Source organism: Dendronephthya gigantea, unplaced genomic scaffold, assembly GCF_004324835.1.
Source record: "Dendronephthya gigantea isolate DGI-Jeju-01 unplaced genomic scaffold, DenGig_1.0 000001F, whole genome shotgun sequence".
NCBI classification, from domain to species: Eukaryota; Metazoa; Cnidaria; class Anthozoa; order Malacalcyonacea; family Nephtheidae; genus Dendronephthya; species Dendronephthya gigantea.
This window is the reverse complement of record NW_021163011.1, coordinates 24225-44402: the sequence shown is the minus strand read 5'-3', so window position 1 is coordinate 44402 and position 20178 is coordinate 24225. Positions and strand designations below refer to the sequence as shown.

At 37.0% G+C, this 20178-nt stretch overlaps 25 non-coding genes across 25 annotated transcripts; 7 read left to right on the top strand and 18 right to left on the bottom strand.

The window, feature by feature from the left end:
- Positions 1 to 1881: 1881 nt before the first annotated feature.
- On the bottom strand, positions 1882 to 1953 carry Trnap-agg. Its single transcript has one exon. It is a non-coding gene; the product is annotated as a tRNA-Pro (tRNA).
- A 1239-nt stretch (positions 1954 to 3192) lies between these two features.
- On the bottom strand, positions 3193 to 3265 carry Trnat-agu. The gene has a single exon. It is a non-coding gene; the product is annotated as a tRNA-Thr (tRNA).
- Positions 3266 to 3418: 153 nt separating this feature from the next.
- Trnat-cgu lies at positions 3419 to 3491 on the bottom strand. The gene has a single exon. It is a non-coding gene; the product is annotated as a tRNA-Thr (tRNA).
- Positions 3492 to 4010: 519 nt separating this feature from the next.
- Positions 4011 to 4081, bottom strand: Trnap-ugg. The gene has a single exon. It is a non-coding gene; the product is annotated as a tRNA-Pro (tRNA).
- A 430-nt stretch (positions 4082 to 4511) lies between these two features.
- Trnas-uga lies at positions 4512 to 4593 on the bottom strand. Its single transcript has one exon. It is a non-coding gene; the product is annotated as a tRNA-Ser (tRNA).
- A 950-nt stretch (positions 4594 to 5543) lies between these two features.
- Trnap-agg lies at positions 5544 to 5615 on the bottom strand. Its single transcript has one exon. It is a non-coding gene; the product is annotated as a tRNA-Pro (tRNA).
- Positions 5616 to 6180: 565 nt separating this feature from the next.
- Positions 6181 to 6253, bottom strand: Trnat-ugu. Its single transcript has one exon. It is a non-coding gene; the product is annotated as a tRNA-Thr (tRNA).
- Positions 6254 to 6410: 157 nt separating this feature from the next.
- Positions 6411 to 6483, bottom strand: Trnat-cgu. Its single transcript has one exon. It is a non-coding gene; the product is annotated as a tRNA-Thr (tRNA).
- Positions 6484 to 7600: 1117 nt separating this feature from the next.
- Trnai-uau lies at positions 7601 to 7673 on the top strand. The gene has a single exon. It is a non-coding gene; the product is annotated as a tRNA-Ile (tRNA).
- Positions 7674 to 8057: 384 nt separating this feature from the next.
- Trnac-gca lies at positions 8058 to 8129 on the bottom strand. Its single transcript has one exon. It is a non-coding gene; the product is annotated as a tRNA-Cys (tRNA).
- A 316-nt stretch (positions 8130 to 8445) lies between these two features.
- Trnaq-cug lies at positions 8446 to 8517 on the bottom strand. The gene has a single exon. It is a non-coding gene; the product is annotated as a tRNA-Gln (tRNA).
- Positions 8518 to 9868: 1351 nt separating this feature from the next.
- On the bottom strand, positions 9869 to 9940 carry Trnac-gca. Its single transcript has one exon. It is a non-coding gene; the product is annotated as a tRNA-Cys (tRNA).
- Positions 9941 to 10053: 113 nt separating this feature from the next.
- On the top strand, positions 10054 to 10125 carry Trnam-cau. The gene has a single exon. It is a non-coding gene; the product is annotated as a tRNA-Met (tRNA).
- A 144-nt stretch (positions 10126 to 10269) lies between these two features.
- Trnaq-cug lies at positions 10270 to 10341 on the bottom strand. Its single transcript has one exon. It is a non-coding gene; the product is annotated as a tRNA-Gln (tRNA).
- Positions 10342 to 13068: 2727 nt separating this feature from the next.
- Trnat-ugu lies at positions 13069 to 13141 on the top strand. Its single transcript has one exon. It is a non-coding gene; the product is annotated as a tRNA-Thr (tRNA).
- A 374-nt stretch (positions 13142 to 13515) lies between these two features.
- On the bottom strand, positions 13516 to 13587 carry Trnac-gca. Its single transcript has one exon. It is a non-coding gene; the product is annotated as a tRNA-Cys (tRNA).
- A 110-nt stretch (positions 13588 to 13697) lies between these two features.
- Positions 13698 to 13769, top strand: Trnal-caa. Its single transcript has one exon. It is a non-coding gene; the product is annotated as a tRNA-Leu (tRNA).
- A 129-nt stretch (positions 13770 to 13898) lies between these two features.
- Trnaq-cug lies at positions 13899 to 13970 on the bottom strand. The gene has a single exon. It is a non-coding gene; the product is annotated as a tRNA-Gln (tRNA).
- Positions 13971 to 16237: 2267 nt separating this feature from the next.
- On the top strand, positions 16238 to 16310 carry Trnat-ugu. Its single transcript has one exon. It is a non-coding gene; the product is annotated as a tRNA-Thr (tRNA).
- A 386-nt stretch (positions 16311 to 16696) lies between these two features.
- On the bottom strand, positions 16697 to 16768 carry Trnac-gca. Its single transcript has one exon. It is a non-coding gene; the product is annotated as a tRNA-Cys (tRNA).
- A 316-nt stretch (positions 16769 to 17084) lies between these two features.
- Trnaq-cug lies at positions 17085 to 17156 on the bottom strand. The gene has a single exon. It is a non-coding gene; the product is annotated as a tRNA-Gln (tRNA).
- Positions 17157 to 18717: 1561 nt separating this feature from the next.
- Trnat-ugu lies at positions 18718 to 18790 on the top strand. Its single transcript has one exon. It is a non-coding gene; the product is annotated as a tRNA-Thr (tRNA).
- A 309-nt stretch (positions 18791 to 19099) lies between these two features.
- Positions 19100 to 19171, bottom strand: Trnac-gca. Its single transcript has one exon. It is a non-coding gene; the product is annotated as a tRNA-Cys (tRNA).
- A 113-nt stretch (positions 19172 to 19284) lies between these two features.
- Trnam-cau lies at positions 19285 to 19356 on the top strand. Its single transcript has one exon. It is a non-coding gene; the product is annotated as a tRNA-Met (tRNA).
- Positions 19357 to 19487: 131 nt separating this feature from the next.
- On the bottom strand, positions 19488 to 19559 carry Trnaq-cug. The gene has a single exon. It is a non-coding gene; the product is annotated as a tRNA-Gln (tRNA).
- Between the last annotated feature and the right edge of the window lie 619 nt (positions 19560 to 20178).

Here is a 20178-nt window from a genome sequence, read left to right as displayed (position 1 = left end):
TGAAGTCACGTTTTGAAGTGACATCATATTTTTCTTCAGTAGCCGTATCGGAACATGCCCATAAAGAAACCGGAAAAAAGGTTTTTCTCTATTTATCCAAAATATTCGACATCCTAACCAAAAAGCATGGTTATTTGCTTATACTCTTAAAGAAGGTCCTAATTTCGAGTGGAATTATACACACTTCAAATGAAAGCCAAAAACAGATGATAAAAATTTTATCAACGTTTCGGTCTTCCGTCAGGAATCGAACCTACGCTTTGGCGATGCTGGTGCAGCGTTTTTGCAAACTGAGCTACAGAGGTAGCCGAAAAGACCACGCGCGGTTAATGTGTATAATGATGGTAATGCCGGGAATATGTGTGGTTAAATCTGTTATGATTTTTTGCCTTCATTCGATGTAGGTAAATTCTAAAGGTTTAAAGGTTCATCATTTCGTGTGGAATGATACAGACTTCAAATTCAAACCAGGAACAGTTGATAGAAAAATAAATCAATTATCGCTAGTCTGATTTGATATGACCACAAAACAGGCTTACAAATTAATATGGGACAATCATTTGGCCATTAAATCAGCGTGCTTGTCTATGTTTCAAAATATTTGGTATCATAACTAAAACGTGGTTAAATTTTTTAATGTTTGTATATATGATCACCAATCATATACTTTCCAGTTTACATAGGACCATATTAGACCATTTAACCAGCGTAGTTATTCATTTAAAAAAATATATGCATGAGAGCGTCAGCATTTAAACGTCATTTTGCAAACTATTTTTTAAAAATATCAAATGAAATCATGGAGTCAAATATTAAAACAATAATAAAAGATTTAAAGATCGTCACAGCACAGAAACAGTTTGTAAAATAGGAACGACTCGTAGTTTATAATCTTTGAAGTGGTAGGTGTCTATATTTTCCTTTTCAGTGTTTGCTGTAAGAATGCATTGTTATTTTGACAAGTACGAGCTTGATGTGTCGTTTTACAAGGAGCTAACCGACCGTTTAAAGTGCCTATATCAACCTCAGGGAAATAACATACTGAGATAGATTAGACGATTTTAAGAACATTTTCAATATATTTGATAAGTCGAAAATTTGATCTTCATGTACTTTTCGGGCCTCAAAGTTGGCTTTTTTCGTGTTTGACCGTGACGTGCTGTGAGTGGGAACTAGTTGCCATTGGAGAACACGCTAATTTTGTAAACAAGAAAAACGCTTTAAAATATAGAAATATTGCAGCAATAAACTACGAAATCTTGTAGTATATAAACTTTTTGGTTCGTTTTTCGCTAAAACGACGTGTTTCTTGTTTACAAAATTAGCGTGTTCTTCAATGTACGTCACTTCAGGTGAAAAAGGGCAACTAGTTCCCACTCACAGCACCTCACGGTCAAACACGAAAAAAGCCAACTTTGAGGCCCGAAAAGTACATGAAGATCAAATCTTCGACTTATCAAATATATTGCAAATGTTCTGAAAATCGTCTAATCTATCTAAGTAGGTTATTTCCCTGAGGTTGATATAGGTACTTTAAACGCCTTGTTTGTGTGCAAATCTCTCCTTGCCTCAAGAGTCTCTAGTGTATCTCTAGGGAGACCAACGATATTCATGGCCCGATTTTGAATGTGTTGTAAATCCTTAGCCAAGTAGTTAGGGATCCCACCCCAAATTGGTGAAGCGTATTCAAGAAGAGGGCGTATTTTAGTTATATATGTGGTCACACCAATTTCAGAAGGAAGATTTGCTTTACGGCATACACGTAGAAAGTACAGTCGTTTGCTCGCTCTAGCTACCAGATCATCTACATATGCATTCCAAGGTCTCAACCCTGTCAAAGCCAAAGACTGTTCTCTTCAGTTCAAGCGAGAGAGGCGAACCGGGCTTGCACGGGAATCGAACGCGTGACCTCTCGCACCCTAAGCGAGAATCATACCACTAGACCAGCAAGCCAAGTACAGAACACGGGAAGTTTTCTTTTTCGCATATTTCATCGCTCACAATAAAGGCGATGTATAGCATGCATGCATGGAAAATATAAAAATCTTTTCATGTCATATTTATTACAAGCCAAGTTACTCTGAGTGAAAAAAGACTTTTAGGAATCTTAAATCACTGTTAGTACCGAGACCAGACAAACGCAATGGTAGAAAAAAGACGATAATTGTAAACACGATAACAAACTAGGTTTAACCCTAAAGTCTAGAACGACGGAATTGGTTTCATTCAGTTCTAAACATTTTTACCGCGGAGCTGAACTATGAGGCTACACAAGAAGTTTCATTATTTACCATGCCCAAGTTTAAGGTGGCTCGATACAGTTTCTCGAATTTTTTTTGGGCTCATTTTAAACAGGGATATTAAGCACCTAAATATTTCACTATAAGGCTAAAAGTTAATATACTTTGCAGGAAACATATCTAGAGCGGAAATATTCTCAGAATTTTTGCCTGGCACCCGTTACCATGGCAACAGAGACGTTTCAAAATGGCCGCCAAACAAGGTTTTATCGTATTTATATCACAAACGAGTTCGGTGACCCCCACTTTTTTTTGCATTAAACGTTTACGCTATAGATTATTTATCTATGAAAAAGTTTTAAAAAAATTCTAACATGGGGAATTTTTTCTATTTACAAAAACGTTATTTTTGCTTTTTAAAAAATTCCCCCATGTTAGAATTTTTTTAAAACTTTTTCATAGATAAATAATCTATAGCGTAAACGTTTAATGCAAAAAAAAGTGGGGGTCACCGAACTCGTTTGTGATATAAATACGATAAAACCTTGTTTGGCGGCCATTTTGAAACGTCTCTGTTGCCATGGTAACGGCTGCCAGGCAAAAATTCTGAGAATATTTCCGCTCTAGATATGTTTCCTGCAAAGTATATTAACTTTTAGCCTTATAGTGAAATATTTAGGTGCTTAATATCCCTGTTTAAAATGAGCCCAAAAAAAATTCGAGAAACTGTATCGAGCCACCTTAAGCGGTAGGTACGTTACCTATATGAACAAGCTTTGCTATTGGTTGATGATAACAATAGAACACAATAAAACACAATGAATTATTACAGATATTGATTTATAAAGATTAAGTCATGAAACTTTGTTCAGTATCGTTATATACAAGAAGCCGGTCAAAACACTCGTTCATGTTCGTAGATACTTATTAAGTTTAAGTTGAAAATGTGGAAAGCCTCCTCAGAGATTCGAACTCGGGACCCCTGGTTTACTAGACCAGTGCTCTAACCACTGAGCTAAGGAGGCACCCAGAAAAAAAACATGCGCAAATAGAAATGTAAACAAATGTTTCAAAAAACGTATTTTGCAGGTAAATTTTTTTACGGCGATTATTAAATGCGAATGATCACAAATATTTAAGTCTTTTAGTCACCCTTACCATACAGTTAAAAAAAATCAAGCCTTATCAGAGAGTTGAACTCCGGACCCCTGGTTTACGAGACCATTGCTCTAACCACTAAGCTAATAAGGCAAACCCGTAATACTTTTGAAAAAGGTAAAATGAATCATCGGTGAAAAATAGTTATTCCTGCCAAGCCCAAACTAAACGGAAAAATATTAGTGTTAAAGTTTGGTCGATCAATTCTGTAGCTTTCACAAACACCGTTGCTGAGATTATCCTGTAGACGATGGCAATGGTAATCATACGGTGATATGATAGTTGAAAATGTTACAGTGTTATTTTTGAGCTACAAATTATTCTTGGGTTATGAAAAATGTGCCAAGCACTATAAAAAAGTCGCACGAAATCATTTCCTGATGTTCAGTACTTGTATATGATGATTCAACAAGGTCTTCATTGTTGACATGCCTACAACGTCTACATTTATGCATATACTAGATCTCCTCCTTGCATGTATATTGATAGGATTGATGCTGCATGGGAAAAGTTTTATCGGGAGATTGCAACTTGAGTTCAACACTGCTTTTTTTCTTAAAAGCTAAGAAAGAAACTCAATCGCGCAAAAATTTCAAGTTATGAGGGCAATCAGGGCTTCCACGGAATCGAACCCGTGACCTCTCGCACCCAAAGCGAGAATCATACCACTAGACCAGCAAGCCACACCTGGGGAATAGTTCATTATCTTTCGGTTAATTTTAAAAAAATCCGGTATATTACATGAAAAACTAAGGTTCAAGAGACTTCCGTTAATTCGTGCGGAAAACATCCCATTTTGCTGTTGAAAACAAGCCTATAAAAAAGCAATAATTTCTGAATAGAGATCCCTTTGACAAGAGGTAATTACGTTTTAGTCCAATCACCATGTTTATTTACATTATTTTTTTGTAACCGAATGGGAATGCATAAATTTGCGTTAAAAGGGTATAATATTAACCATTTCACGTCAAGTATTAGAAATTTTAACTGCTCTGACTGGTATTTTTTAAAAAATGAAAAAAAAATATTATGTCGTATGTTTTGAAACGAAATTCCACCTGGTGGCAAACAATTTCTCCGTGTTAGATGATCATCTTTCGGACTATTAAGAGTCGTAGTCGGAAGGATTTGAACCTGCGCGGGAATATCCCAACAGATTTCAAGTCTGTCGCCTTAACCATTCTGCCACGACTACATAATTACTTAGGAGTCGCTTATTTTGCTTTAACACGGATAGCTTGGAACTTACCTGTTTAGTTTACCACAGATTTAACGTCGTGGGCACATTAATAGGTTCTCTGGAATTGGTACGCCTTCGCATCTGCTTTTCAATTGCTAGCAGAATTTTGGAATTATAATAAGACTGAAAAAAAAGCAAAGGGTTTCGTGGAACTCGCGGTGACGGTTGGCGGAAGCTTTTATCATAGGAATTGATTATTGATAGAAATCAGGCAGTTCACAGGGCGTGTAAATAATCATGCATCAGTGATTGAGCATTCAGCAGCATATCCGAGACAGCAATTCAACTGCAATCAATGGGTGCTAATTCTGATTTCAAGCCTTAGCAGTTTTGGCCCTGGACGTTAAGTTTTTATTTTTATTAGTGGTTCTCTACAGTATAAGATATTACACGCTTTTTTATTTCAAATTAGAACTTATATAAGATGAGCCTACACAAGAAGTTTCATTATTTACCATGCCCAAGTGTAAGGGTTAGGTATATACGTTACCTATGTGAACAAGCTTTGCACTTGGTTGATGATAACAATAGAACACAATAAAATACAATGAATTAGTATAGAAATCAAATACTTATTGAGTTTAGGTGGAAAATGTGAAGAGCCTCGTCAAAGATTCGAACTCTGGGCCCCTCGTTTACAAGGTTAGTGCTCTAACCACTGAGCTAAAGAGGCATGCACGCGTAAATAACATGCGTGGACACTGTCGATATAATTACATTGATGAAAAATCCTAGCGCACAATCTTTGTATGAGGTTGATACGTAGATTAAGTTGAGAGAGTGCATCTAATGTTTGAACGAGAACACGTACCACATTTTTTTCTCAAGAAAATACAACATAATTAGACCATCAGCGAATTGTTGTCAAGGGCCGTTCTCTTCAGTTCAAGCAAGAGAGGCGAACTGGGCTTGCACGGGAATCGAACCCGTGACCTCTCGCACCCTGAGAGTGAATCATACCACTAGACCAGCAAGCCAAGTGCAGAATACGGGAAGTTTTCTTTTTCGCATATTTCAACGCTCACAATAAAGGCGATGTATAGCATGCATGCATGGAAAATATAAAAATCTTTTCATGTCATATTTATTACAACCCAAGTTACTCTGAGTGAAAAAAGACTTGTAGGTATCTTAAATCACTGTTAGTACCGAGAGCAGACAAACAGGAGCAATGGTAGAAAAAAGACGATTATTTTTAAACACGATAACAAACTAGGTTTTAACCCTAGAGACTAGAACAACGGAATTGGTTTCATTCAGTTCTAAACATTTTTACCGCAAAGCTGAACTATGAGGCTACACAAGAAATTTCATTATTTACCATGCCCAAGTTTAAGGTGTAGGTACGTTACCTATATGAACAAGCTTTGCTCTTGGTTGATGATAACAATAGAACACAATAAAACACAATGAATTATTATAGATATTGATTTATAAAGAACAAGTCATGAAACTTTGTTCAGTATCGTTATATACAATAAGCCGGTCAAAACACCGTTCATGTTCGTAGATACTTATTAAGTTTAGGTGGAAAATGTGGAAAGCCTCCTCAGAGATTTGAACTCTGGACCCCTGGCTTACAAGACCAGTGCTCTAACCACTGAGCTAAGGATGCACCCTGAAAGAAATGTATGCGCAAATAGAAATATAAACAAATGTTTCAAAAAACATATTTTGAAGGTAATTTTTTTCACGGCGATTATTAAATGCGTAATGATAAAAAATATTTAAGTCTTTTACTCACCCTTACCATAGACAGTTAAAAAAAATTAAGCCTTTTCAGAGAGTTGAACTCCGGACCCCTGGTTTACGAGACCAGTCCTCTAACCACTGAGCTAATAAGGCAAATCCGTAACTTTTCTGAAAAAGGTAAAATGAATCACCGGCGAAAAATAGTTATTCCTGATAAGCTAAACCTAAAAGGGAAAACATTAGTGTTAAAGTTTGGTCGATCAATTCAGTAGCTTTCACAAACACCTTTACTGAGATTATCCTTTAGACGATGGCAATGGTAATCATACGGTGATATGATTGTCGAAAATTCTACAGTGTTATTTTTGAGTTACAAATTATTCTTGAGTTATAAAAAATGTGCCACGGACTGTAAAAAAGTCGCACGAATTCATTTTCCTGATGTTCAGTACTTGTATATGATTGATAGGGTCTACAACGTCAACATTTATGCATACTAGATCTCCTCCTTGCATGTATATTGATAGGATTGATACTGCATGGAAAAAGTTTATCTGGAGATTGCAACTTGAGTTTAGCACTGCTTTTTTTTTTGACAGCTCATCATACACATGTGACCTGTAATGTGATGTATAGTCTATACACGCACATTATTAAGATGAAGTATTTTTATATATATATTCCCCTCTTCATGGTATGGTGCTCTGGTTTACAAATATAATATAGAACATTCATGTGTCCCAGAGAGTCATTCAAAAAACCTAAATTGCATGGATTGTTTATCAAACGTACGGCAGTTCGCCACGAAAATAAATTGGGAATTTTCATGCACTAATAGGTACCATAAAAATATTTAACTTTTCTTTAATTTATAGAACAGGAAGGGGCGAGCGGAGTTGAACCACTGACCCCAGTGACCTGTCAACCTGCAGTCGGATGCTCTACCACTATATGCTACTCTCTCTGAGCGTTCCATGCAGCATACCTGTCATATGCTATATTCTTAGATACCTGTAAGAGAAAGCCTGAAATAAAAAAATACATAAAGACGGAGAATGAATGATTTCAAAGAGTTTCTACCAAGAATTGAACTCCGATTCTCGAAGTCAGAATCCAAAGTGATAACCATTACACCACAGACCCTAAAAATCTATCAAACTTACTGACGAATGTTGACTGCATAGTATTAAATTATGTAGTTTGCTTCGCGCATGCACATTATTAAGATAAAGTATTCATATAATTATATTCGTGTTAAGCTTGCACATACGCCTCATTAGCTCAGTGGTTAGAGCACTGGTCTTATAAACCAGAAGTCCAGAGTTCAACTCCCTGATGAGGCTTTTGCATACTTTTGTATTTACAAAAGTATATAGGCAACTATAGCAACTATATAATTTATCCTACTCAAAGCCCGAAGTGCTAAACATTACACCACAGGACATAAACACCTAGAAAGAGTACTGAGAAATTCCTGGCTCTACAGTATATCTATGCACGTATATTATTAAGATAAAGTAATTATATTCCCTGTATTCCAGGTATGGACTCCCGTTTTACAAATTTATAGAACATGCATGTGTCCCAGAGAGTCATTGAAAAAACACTAAACTGCAAGGATTATTTATCAATCAAATGGATTGTTGCAACGAAAATAAATTTGGGTTTTTTAATTCACTAATTAGTACGATAAAAATGTTGGATTTTTCTTTCATTCATAAAAGATAAGGGAGCGAGCGGAGTTGAACCACTGACCTCTCGATCTGCAGTCGAATGCTCTACCACTGAGCTACACTCCCTGATCGTGCATACCTGTTTGATGCTCTTCTCCTAAAAGAACATTTCTTGCTGTTCTTACCTTATTCGAAATAGCACAAGTTTTATATTCATAGCATAGAAGCAGTGTGTAGCAAGCAGGGTGGCGCAGTGGAAGCGTGCTGGGCCCATAACCTAGAGGCCAATGGATCGAAACCATTTCCTGCTAAAGTTATCATTTCAATAAAAAAGATCTTTTCGAAATCTTATTTAAAAACATATATTTTTTCTCAAATGGGCTATAAGAGAAAACGAGAGATAAAAAATTTACATAAAGAATTAAAATTAACAGTTCCAGCAAGGTTCTACCGAGAATTGAACTCGGATTCCCGGATTCAGAGTCCGAAGTGCTAACCATTACACCACAGAACCTAACCATTTACCGTGAAAGACACAGCAGAAATTGGTGTTTGAGACATTTTAACCCGGAAATCTAATCGCTGGTTCCTAATCGTGTATTTCTGTACCGCTATCAAAGAAAAACCTTTTGAATAGCATGAAAAAGTTCAATTTTTCTTCCGAATACGTATTCTGCAATCTTTTGACGACTCATCATATACATCTGACCCGGGCTGTGATGTATAGTCTATATACACGCACATTATTAAGATGAAGTATTTACATATATTCCCCCTATTCCAGGTATGGAGCCCTGGTTTAAAAATATAATATAGAATATGCAAGTGTCCCAGAGAGTCATTCAAAAAACCTAAACTGCATGGATTGTTTATCAAACGTACGGCTTTTTCCCACGAAAATAAGTTGGGATTTTTCATGCACTAATGGGTACCATAAAAATATTTAATTTTTCTTTAGTTTATAAAACAGGAAGGAGCGAGCGGAGTTGAACCACTGACCCCGCGGTGACCTGTCAACCTGCAGTCGGATGCTCTACCACTATATGCTACTCTCTCTGAGCGTTCCATGCAGCATACCTGTCATATGCTATATTCTTAGATACCTGTAAGAGAAAGCCTGAAATAAAAAAATACATAAAGACGGAGAATGAATGATTTCAAAGAGTTTCTACCAAAAATTGAACTCCGATTCTCGAAGTCAATAATTATGTAGTTTGCTACGCGCATGCACATTATTAAGATTAAGTATATCTTAAACTCTCTGATGAGGCTTTTGCATACTTTTGTATTTACAAAAGTATATAGGCAACTATAGCAACTATATAATTTATCCTACTAAGAGCCCGAAGTAATAAACCATTACACCACAGGACATAAACACCTAGAAAAATTACTGAGAAATTCCCGGATTAAGATAAAGTATTAAGATAAAGTATATATTCGTGTTAAGCTTGCACATACGCCTCATTAGCTCAGTGGTTAGAGCACTGGTCTTGTAAACCAGGGGTCCAGAGTTCAACTCTAGCAACTATATAATTTATCCTACTCAGAGCCCGAAGTGCTAACCATTACACCACAGGACATAAACACCTAGAAAAATTACTGAGAAATTCCTGGCTCTACAGTATATCTATGCACGCCCATTATTAAGATAAAGTAATTATATTCCCTGTATTCCAGGTATGGACTCCCGTTTTATAAATTTATAGAACATGCATGTGTCCCAGAGAGTCATTGAAAAAACACTAAACTGCAAGGATTATTTATCAATCAAACGGATTGTTGGAACGAAAATAAATTTGGGTTTTTTAATTCACTAATTAGTACGATAAAAATGTTGGATTTTTTTTCATTGATAAAAGAGAAGGGAGCGAGCGGAGTTGAACCACTGACCTCTCGATCTGCAGTCGAATGCTCTACCACTGAGCTACACTCCCTGATGGTGCATACCTGTTTGATGCTATTCTCCTAAAACAACATTTCTTGCTGTTCTTACCTTATTCGAAATAGCAAAAGTTTTATATTCATGGCATAGAAGCAGTGCGTAGCAAGCAGGGTGGCGCAGTGGAAGCGTGCTGGGCCCATAACCCAGAGGTCGATGGATCGAAACCATTTCCTGCTAAAGTTATCATTTCAATAAAAAAGATATTTTCGAAATCTTATTCAAAAATAGGTATTTTTTCTCAAATGGGCTATAAGAGAAAACCAGAGCTAAAAAAATTTACATAAAGACATAAAATTAACAGTTTCTGCTGAAAGTTTCTGCTGGTTCTACCGAGAATTGAACTCGGATTCCCGGATTCAGAGTCCGAAGTGCTAACCATTACACCACAGAACCTAACCATCTACAGAAAGACAGAGCAGAAATTGGTGTTTGAGACATTTCAACCCGGAAATCTAATCGCTGGTTCCTAATCGTGTATTTCTGTACCTCTATCAAAGAGAAACCTTTTGAATAGCATGAAAAAGTTCAATTTTTCTTCCGAATACGTATTCTGCAATCTTTTGACGACTCATCATATACATCTGACCAACGCTGTGATGTATAGTCTATATACACGCACATTATTAAGATGAAGTATTTACATATATTCCCCCTATTCGAGGTATGGAGCCCTGGTTTACAAATAAAATAGAACATGCATGTGTCCCAGAGAGTCATTCAAAAAACCTAAACTGCATGGATTGTTTATCAAACGTACGGCTTTTTCCCACGAAAATAAATTGGGATTTTTCATGCACTAATGGGTACCATAAAAATATTTAATTTTTCTTTAATTTATAGAACAGGAAGGAGCGAGCGGAGTAGAACCACTGACCGCAGTCACCTGTCAACCAGCAGTCGGATGCTCTACCACTATATGCTACTCTCTCTGAGCGTTCCATGCAGCATACCTGTCATATGCTATATTCTTAGACACCTGTAAGAGAAAGTCTGAAATAAAAAAATACATAAAGACGGAGAATGAATGATTTCAAAGAGTTTCTACCAAAAATTGAACTCCGATTCTCGAAGTCAGAGTCCAAAGTGATAACCATTACACCACAGACCCTAAAAATCTATCAAACTTACTGACGAATGTGTCTGCATAATATATAATTATGTAGTTTGCTACGCGCATGCACATTATTAAGATAATGTATTCATACAATTATATTCGTGTTAAGAAAATAAATTGGGATTTTTCATGCACTAATGGGTACCATAAAAATGTTTAATTTTTCTTTCATTTATAGAAAAGGAAGGAGCGAGCGGAGTTGAACCACTGACCCCAGTGACCTGTCAACCTGCAGTCGGATGCTCTACCACTATATGCTACTCTCTCTGAGCGTTCCATGCAGCATACCTTTCATATGCTATATTATTAGATACCTGTAAGAGAAAGCCTGAAATAAAAAAATACATAAAGGCGGAGAATGAATGTTTTCAAAGAGTTTCTACCAAGAGTTGAACTCAGATTCTCGAAGTCAGAGTCCGAAGTGATAACCATTACACCACAGAACCTAACGATTTACTGAAAGACACAGCAGAAATTGTTGTTTGAGACATTTCAACCCGGAAATCTAATCGCTGGTTCCTAATCGTGTATTTCTGTACCGCTATCAAAGAGAAACCTTTTGAATAGCATGAAAAAGTTCAATTTTTCTTCCGAATACGTATTCTGCAATCTTTTGACTACTCATCATATACATCTGACCCGCGCTGTGATGTATAGTCTAGATACATGCACATTATTAAGATGAAGTATTTACATATATTCCCCCTATTCCAGGTATGGAGCCCTGGTTTACAAATTTAATATAGAACATGCATGTGTCCCAGAGAGTCATTCAAAAAACCTAATCTGCATGGAATGTTTATCAAACGTACGGCTTTTTCCCACGAAAATAAATTGGGATTTTTCATGCACTAATGGGTACCATAAAAATGTTTAATTTTTCTTTCATTTATAGAACAGGAAGGAGCGAGCGGAGTTGAACCACTGACCCCAGTGACCTGTCAACCAGCAGTCGGATGCTCTACCACTATATGCTACTCTCTCTGAGCGTTCCATGCAGCATACCTGTCATATGCTATATTCTTAGATACCTGTAAGAGAAAGCCTGAAATAAAAAAATACATAAAGGCGGAGAATGAACGTTTTCAAAGAGTTTCTACCAAGAGTTGAACTCCGATTCTCGAAGTCAGAGTCCGAAGTGATAACCATTACACCACAGAACCTAACTATTTACTGAAAGACACAGCAGAAATTGGTGTTTGAGACATTTCAACCCGGAAATCTAATCGCTGGTTCCCAATCGTGTATTTCTGTACCGCTATCAAAGAGAGACCTTTTGAATAGCATGAAAAAGTTCAATTTTTCTTCCGAATACGTATTCTGCAATCTTTTGACGACTCATCATATACATCTGACCCGCGCTGTGATGTATAGTCTATATACACGCACATTATTAAGATGAAGTATTTACATATATTCCCCCTATTCGAGGTATGGAGCCCTGGTTTACAAATATAATATAGAACATGCATGTGTCCCAGAGAGTCATTCAAAAAACTTAAACTGCATGGATTGTTTATCAAACGTACGGTTTTTTCGCACGAAAATAAATTGGGATTTTTCATGCACTAATGGGTACCATAAAAATGTTTAATTTTTCTTTCATTTATAGAACAGGAAGGAGCGAGCGGAGTTGAACCACTGACCCCAGTGACCTGTCAACCAGCAGTCGGATGCTCTACCACTATATGCTACTCTCTCTGAGCGTTCCATGCAGCATACCTGTCATATGCTATATTCTTAGATACCTGTAAGAGAAAGCCTGAAATAAAAAATACATAAAGGCGGAGAATGAATGTTTTCAAAGAGTTTCTACCAAGAGTTGAACTCCTATTCTCGAAGTCAGAGTCCGAAGTGATAACCATTACACCACAGACCCTAAAAATCTATCAAACTTACTGACGAATGTTGGCTGCAGAGTATATAATTATGTAGTTTGCTTCGCGCATGCACATTATTAAGATAAAGTATTCATATAATTATATTCGTGTTAAGCTTGCACATACGCCTCATTAGCTCAGTGGTTAGAGCACTGGTCTTGTAAACCAGGGGTCCAGAGTTCAACTCTCTGATGAGGCTTTGCATACTTTTGTATTCACAAAGTAATAGGCAACTATGGCAACTATATAATTTATCCTACTCAGAGCCCGAAGTGCTAACCATTACACAACAGGAACTAAACACCTAGAAAAATTACTGAGAAATTCCTGGCTCACAGTAGTATATCTATGCAGCCCATTATTAAAGATAAAGTAATTATATTCCCTGTATTCCAGGTATGGACCCCGTTTTACAAATTAAGAACATGCATGTGTCCCAGAGAGTCATTGAAAAACACTAAACTGCAAGGATTATTTATCAATCAAACGGATTGTGCAACCAAAATAAATTTGGGTTTTTTAATTCACAAATTAGTAAGAAAAATGTTGGATTTTTTTCATTGATAAAAGAGAAGGGAGCGAGCGGAGTTGAACCACTGACCTCTCGATCTGCAGTCGAATGCTCTACCACTGAGCTACACTCCCTGATCGTGCATACCTGTTTGATGCTACTCCTAAAACACATTTCTTGCTGTTCTTACCTTATTCGAAATAGCACAAGTTTTATATTCATAGCATAGAAGCAGTGTGTAGCAAGCAGGGTGGCGCAGTGGAAGCGTGCTAGGCCCAAAACCCAGAGGTCAATGGATCGAAACCTTTTCCTGCTAAAGTTATCATTTCAATAAAAAAGATCTTTTCGTAATCTTATTCAAAAACATATATTTTTCTCAATGGGCTATAAGAGAAAACCAGAGCTAAAAAATTTACATAAAGACATAAAATTAACAGTTCCAGCAAGGTTCTACCGAGAATTGAACTCGGATTCCCGGATTCAGAGTCCGAAGTGCTAACCATTACACCACAGAACCTAACCATCTACAGAAAGACACAGCAGAAATTGGTGTTTGAGACATTTCAACCCGGAAATCTAATCGTTGGTTCCCAATCGTGTATTTCTGTACCGCTATCAAAGAGAAACCTTTTGAATAGCATGAAAAAGTTCAATTTTTCTTCCGAATACGTATCTGCAATCTTTGACGACCATCATATACACTGACCCGCGCTGTGATGTATAGTCTAATACACGCACATTATTAAGATGAAGTATTTACATATATTCCCTATTCGAGGTATGGAGCCCTGGTTTACAAATATAATATAGAACATGCATGTGTCCCAGAGAGTCATTCAAAAAACATAAACTCCATGGATTGTTTATCAAACGTACGGCTTTTCCCCACGAAAATAAATTGGGATTTTTCATGCACTAATGGGTACCATAAAAATGTTTAATTTTTCTTTCATTTATAGAACAGGAAGTAGCGAGCGGAATTGAACCACTGACCCCAGTGACCTGTCAACCAGCAGTCGGATGCTCTACCACTATATGCTACTCTCTCTGAGCGTTCCATGCAGCATACCTTTCATATGCTATATCTTAGATACCTGTAAGAGAAAGCCTGAAATAAAAAATACATAAAGGCGGAGAATGAATGTTTTCAAAGAGTTTCTACCAAGAGTTGAACTCCGATTCTCGAAGTCAGAGTCCGAAGTGATAACCATTACACCACAGAACCTAACGATTTACTGAAAGACACAGCAGAAATTGGTGTTTGAGACATTTCAACCTGGAAATCTAATCGCTGGTTCCTAATCGTGTATTTCTGTACCGCTATCAAAGAGAAACCTTTTGAATAGCATGAAAAAGTTCAATTTTTCTTCCGAATACGTATTCTGCAATCTTTTGACGACTCATCATATACATCTGACCCGCGCTGTGATGTATAGTCTATATACAGCACATTATTAAAATGAAGTATTTACATATATTCCCCTATTCGAGGTATGGAGCCCTGGTTTACAAATATAATATAGAACATGCATGTGTCCCAGAGAGTCATTCAAAAAACCTAAACTGCATGGATTGTTTATCAAACGTACGGCTTTTTCCCACGAAAATAAATTGGGATTTTTCATGCACTAATGGGTTCCATGAAAATATTTAATTTTTCTTTAGTTTATAAAATAGGAAGGAGCGAGCGGAGTTGAACCACTGACCCCAGTGACCTGTCAACCAGCAGTCGGATGCTCTACCACTATATGCTACTCTCTCTGAGCGTTCCATGCAGCATACCTTTCATATGCTATATTCTTAGATACCTGTAAGAGAAAGCCTGAAATAAAAAAATACATAAAGGCGGAGAATGAATGTTTTCAAAGAGTTTCTACCAAGAGTTGAACTCCGATTCTCGAAGTCAGAGTCCGAAGTGATAACCATTACACCACAGAACCTAACGATTTACTGAAAGACACAGCAGAAATTGGTGTTTGAGACATTTCAACCTGGAAATCTAATCGCTGGTTCCTAATCGTGTATTTCTGTACCGCTATCAAAGAGAAACCTTTTGAATAGCATGAAAAAGTTCAATTTTTCTTCCGAATACGTATTCTGCAATCTTTTGACGACTCATCATATACATCTGACCCGCGCTGTGATGTATAGTCTATATACACGCACATTATTAAAATGAAGTATTTACATATATTCCCCCTATTCGAGGTATGGAGCCCTGGTTTACAAATATAATATAGAACATGCATGTGTCCCAGAGAGTCATTCAAAAAACCTAAACTGCATGGATTGTTTATCAAACGTACGGCTTTTTCCCACGAAAATAAATTGGGATTTTTCATGCACTAATGGGTTCCATGAAAATATTTAATTTTTCTTTAGTTTATAAAATAGGAAGGAGCGAGCGGAGTTGAACCACTGACCCCAGTGACCTGTCAACCTGCAGTCGGATGCTCTACCACTATATGCTACTCTTTCTGAGCATTCCATGCAGCATACCTGTCATATGCTATATTCTTAGATACCTGTAAGAGAAAGCTTGAAATAAAAAAATACATAAAGACGGAGAATGAATGTTTTCAAAGAGTTTCTACCAGGAATTGAACTCCGATTCTCGAAGTCAGAGTCCGAAGTGATAACCATTACACCACAGACCCTAAAAATCTATCAAACTTACTGACGAATGTTGACTGCATAATATAAAATTATGTAGTTTGCTTCGCGCATGCACATTATTAAGATAAAGTATTTATATAATTATATTCGTGTTAAGCTTGCACATACGCCTCATTAGCTCAGTGGTTAGAGCACTGGTCTTGTAAACCAGGGGTCCAGAGTTCAACTCTCTGATGAGGCTTTTGCATACTTTTGTATTTACAAAAGTATATAGGCAACTATAGCAACTATATAATTTATCCTACTCAGAGCCCGAAGTGCTAACCATTACACAACAGGAACTAAACACCTAGAAAAATTACTGAGAAATTCCTGGCTCTACACTAGTATATCTATGCACGCCCATTATTAAGATAAAGTAATTATATTCCCTGTATTCCAGGTATGGACTCCCGTTTTACAAATTTATAGAACATGCATGTGTCCCAGAGAGTCATTGAAAAAACACTAAACTGCAAGGATTATTTATCAATCAAACGGATTGTTGCAACCAAAATAAATTTGGGTTTTTTAATTCACAAATTAGTACGATAAAAATGTTGGAATTTTTTTCATTGATAAAAGAGAAGGGAGCGAGCGGAGTTGAACCACTGACCTCTCGATGTGCAGTCGAATGCTCTACCACTGAGCTACACTCCCTGATCGTGCATACCTGTTTGATGCTATTCTCCTAAAACAACATTTCTTGCTGTTCTTACCTTATTCGAAATAGCACAAGTTTTATATTCATAGCATAGATGCAGTGTGTAGCAAGCAGGGCGGCGCAGTGGAAGCGTGCTAGGCCCAAAACCCAGAGGTCAATGGATCGAAACCATTTCCTGCTAAAGTTATCATTTCAATAAAAAAGATCTTTTCGAAATCTTATTCAAAAACATATATTTTTTCTCAAATGGGCTATAAGAGAAAACCAGAGCTAAAAAATTTACATAAAGACATAAAATTAACAGTTCCAGCAAGGTTCTACCGAGAATTGAACTCGGATTCCCGGATTCAGAGTCCGAAGTGCTAACCATTACACCACAGAACCTAACCATCTACAGAAAGACACAGCAGAAATTGGTGTTTGAGACATTTCAACCTGGAAATCTAATCGCTGGTTCCCAATCGTGTATTTCTGTACCGCTATCAAAGAGAAACCTTTTGAATAGCATGAAAAAGTTCAATTTTTCTTCCGAATACGTATTCTGCAATCTTTTGACGACTCATCATATACATCTGACCCGCGCTGTGAGGTATAGTCTATATACACGCACATTATTAAGATGAAGTATTTACATATATTCCCCCTATTCGAGGTATGGAGCCCTGGTTTACAAATATAATATAGAACATGCATGTGTCCCAGAGAGTCATTCAAAAAACCTAAACTGCATGGATTGTTTATCAAGCGTACGGCTTTTCCCCACGAAAATAAATTGGGATTTTTCATGCACTAATGGGTACCATAAAAATGTTTAATTTTTCTTTCATTTATAGAACAGGAAGGAGCGAGCGGAATTGAACCACTGACCCCAGTGACCTGTCAACCAGCAGTCGGATGCTCTACCACTATATGCTACTCTCTCTGAGCGTTCCATGCAGCATACCTTTCATATGCTATATTCTTAGATATTTGTAAGAGAAAGCCTGAAATAAAAAAATACATAAAGGCGGAGAATGAATGTTTTCAAACAGTTTCTACCAAGAGTTGAACTCCGATTCTCGAAATCAGAGTCCGAAGTGATAACCATTACACCACAGAACCTAACGATTTACTGAAAGACACAGCAGAAATTGGTGTTTGAGACATTTCAACCCGGAAATCTAATCGCTGGTTCCTAATCGTGTATTTCTGTACCGCTATCAAAGAGAAACCTTTTGAATAGCATGAAAAAGTTCAATTTTTCTTCCGAATACGTATTCTGCAATCTTTTGACGACTCATCATATACATCTGACCCGCGCTGTGATGTATAGTCTATATACACGCACATTATTAAGATGAAGTATTTACATATATTCCCCCTATTCGAGGTATGGAGCCCTGGTTTACAAATATAATATAGAACATGCATGTGTCCCAGAGAGTCATTCAAAAAACCTAAACTGCATGGATTGTTTATCAAACGTACGGCTTTTTCCCACGAAAATAAATTGGGATTTTTCATGCACTAATGGGTTCCATAAAAATATTTAATTTTTCTTTAGTTTATAAAACAGGAAGGAGCGAGCGGAGTTGAACCACTGACCCCAGTGACCTGTCAACCTGCAGTCGGATGCTCTACCACTATATGCTACTCTTTCTGAGCATTCCATGCAGCATACCTGTCATATGCTATATTCTTAGATACCTGTAAGAGAAAGCTTTAAATAAAAAAATACATAAAGACGGAGAATGAATGTTTTAAAAGAGTTTCTACCAGGAATTGAACTCCGATTCTCGAATTCAGAGTCCGAAGTGATAACCATTACACCACAGACCCTAAAAATCTATCAAACTTACTGACGAATGTTGACTGCATAGTATAAAATTATGTAGTTTGCTTCGCGCATGCACATTATTAAGATAAAGTATTTATATAATTATATTCGTGTTAAGCTTGCACATACGCCTCATTAGCTCAGTGGTTAGAGCACTGGTCTTGTAAACCAGGGGTCCAGAGTTCAACTCTCTGATGAGGCTTTTGCATACTTTTGTATTTACAAAAGTATATATAGAAAAATTACTGAGAAATTCCTGGCTCAACAGTAGTATATCTATGCACGCCCATTATTAAGATAAAGTGATTATATTCCCTGTATTCCAGGTATGGACTCCCGTTTTACAAATTTATAGAACATGCATGTGTCCCAGAGAGTCATTGAAAAAACACTAAACTGCAAGGATTATTTATCAATCAAACGGATTGTTGGAACGAAAATAAATTTGGGTTTTTTAATTCACAAATTAGTACGATAAAAATGTTGGATTTTTTTTCATTGATAAAAGAGAAGGCAGCGAGCGGAGTTGAACCACTGACCTCTCGATCTGCAGTCGAATGCTCTACCACTGAGCTACACTCCCTGATCGTGCATACCTGTTTGAAGCTATTCTCCTAAAACAACATTTCTTGCTGTTCTTACCTTATTCGAAATAGCACAAGTTTTATGTTCATAGCATAGAAGCAGTGTGTAGCAAGCAGGGTGGCGCAGTGGAAGCGTGCTGGGCCCATAACCCAGAGGTCAATGGATCGAAACCATTTCCTGCTAAACTTATCATTTCAATAAAAAAGATCTTTTCGAAATCTTATTCAAAAACATGTATTTTTTCTCAAATGGGCTATAAGAGAAAACCTGAGCTAAAAAATTTACATAAAGACATAAAATTAACAGTTCCAGCAAGGTTCTACCGAGAATTGAACTCGGATTCCCGGATTCAGAGTCCGAAGTGCTAACCATTACACAACAGAACCTAACTATTTACTGAAAGACACAGCAGAAATTGGTGTTTGAGACATTTCGACCTGGAAATCTAATCGCTGGTTCCCAATCGTGTATTTCTGTACCGCTATCAAAGAGAAACCTTTTGAATAGCATGAAAAAGTTCAATTTTTCTTCCGAATACGTATTCTGCAATCTTTTGACGACTCATCATATACATCTGACCCGCGCTGTGATGTATAGTCTATATACACGCACATTATTAAGATGAAGTATTTACATATATTCCCCCTATTCCAGGTATGGAGCCCTGGTTTACAAATATAATACGGACCTTACGCATGTAGGACGCGAACACGACGACGACGGCTATCAATACAATGGGTCATTGAAAAGAAATGAATAATTAAAGACCCTTGATGGGTTTTAGACGTTGTTTTCGTTCTGTTTACAACGGGAAAACGTCGTTTTTTACGTCTTGCCTAGAACGGTTGCATTTCAGGACCCAGCGAGCCCTACTTCGAATTAGGCTCTATAGAATTGTCCTTAAACATGAACACAATGTTTTTAACGCCTTATATCTCACTAAATCGGTACAATTAATAATATACAACAACCACTTTGCTATAGCATCTATTTAAAGGAGAATTT